The sequence below is a fragment of the Nannobrachium achirus genome, assembly GCF_963921795.1.
Source record: "Nannobrachium achirus genome assembly, chromosome: 15".
Taxonomy (NCBI): Eukaryota; Metazoa; Chordata; class Actinopteri; order Myctophiformes; family Myctophidae; genus Nannobrachium; species Nannobrachium achirus.
This window is the reverse complement of record NC_137822.1, coordinates 17531440-17533311: the sequence shown is the minus strand read 5'-3', so window position 1 is coordinate 17533311 and position 1872 is coordinate 17531440.

Here is a 1872-nt window from a genome sequence, read left to right as displayed (position 1 = left end):
AAAGTGTACAAATGTATTCGCACGCACAGGTCCATTAGGTCCTATTCCTACACCAAATGAACTCTCAGGACTTTATATTACTGTGTAAGATCAGAAAGGGATGAGAAGGGGTAATAATTAATGTGAATTTAATAGTTATGTGAATAGCAGTGAGGTTTTAGACATACTGTAGCAAGATCCTGAGCAAAGTTTAGTGAGTATATTAAGAATGAGTGGAGGTTTAAGGCATCAGGCAATACTTGTGAGTTGGAGGAAAGTTTGCTCCAACCAGATCAACATCCAATATCAAATACAGCTTTATTTAACGCACACCCCCCTCCCCCCCCAAACACAATTTGTCATAGCTTTGTATTACATTCTTGTAGATCTTCTCACCTTTGTTCATGTTGAACAGATAGAGGCCCTATTATGACAGACAGACTTGAGTCTAATGGAAAGTAGTCACACACTCTGGCTCCATATGCACTGATTTATTCGAATGACGTTATAACATTACAGTTAGGCCTATATGTTTCTGTATCTCAAAGTTTCAAGTCAGGCGCACCATCAACATTGATATTGAGGCCTGAGGGGATGTATTACGTGCACTAGCGAGGCACACTGGTCTCCCTATAGGCAAGTGGCTCAGTGGTGCGAAGCCAGCTGCTGCTGACTCAGTGCAGTTCTAGTTGCAATAATAAATGATACGTTCTCTGTACTTCAACATGAAAAGAATCCAGGATTGAAAGGAAATCTACTGTCTGACTTGTTGGTTAAGTGTGTACAGAGTGGACCAGTTGTTCTCAAAGGGCACATCACCAACTCTTTACCTTATACTGAAGGCCAATCAGTATCATTCAATGAAAGCCAGCACTGGGATAATTAAAAACATGTCCGTTACAGACCAGATCAATGGCTTGCATTCCCTTTAGCTTGGCCGATTGGCTTGGACTGGCTTGAACTCGCCCTTCTTCACAAAGATCTATACCAGGGTTCCCCAATTAGTTTTCCCCAAGGGCCGAATCATGTCTAGGGTACCAAGCCGAGGGCCACAACATTGCAGGGGGCGACGGTGGCATTCCCACTACTCCAGTGACAGTTCAGATATCATCGTTGTCGGGTGAAAATCTTGTATGTCCAAAACCGTTCATTTTGCATTTATCATTTTAAAAATGATTTAAACTAGTGAAAACAGCAGATCTACAAGCACACAGCGCCTCGCGGTGCGAGGCGTTGTGTGCTTGTAGATCTGCTGTTTTCACTACTTTTGTGCGATGGCCTTGTATGATGAGGCAGAGCTTTACCTTGCGAAAGAACATACACATTTTGAGATACAGGTTTTTCACCCGACAACAACGATATACAAGTGTTGTTGCTGCTCTTATACCACCATTATCACTGGGGTTGGTGGGGGCCTGACAGTAGCCCCCCGTGGGCCGCAAATGGCCCACGGGCCGCCTATTGGGGAACCCTGATCTATACACACTGCACAGAGAGAGGAGGCAGAGACACTGAACTGGTGGAAATAGCTGCTGAAGAGACATGCCTTCTCATGATAGAAGGTAGACCTTTATTAATCCCGTGGGAAATCCAGTTTCAGCTTCACCCTTGCAACTAATGGCTGCTCAGAGGCACTCGGGTGGGGAGCTGTTAGGGGTTAAGTGTTTTGCCAGCTATAAAATCTTCAGTGTTAATTTAACTTGAGAGTGGACAAATGGACCATTACAGTTCCATTTGGTTAAACGTTCCTGGTCGGAGATTGTGTGTGTGTGTGTGTGTGTGTGTGTGTGTGTGTGTGTGTGTGTGTGTGTGTGTGTGTGTGTGTGTGTGTGTGTGTGTGTGTGTGTGTGTGTGTGTGTGTGTGTGTGTGTGTGTGTGTGTGTGTGTGTGTGT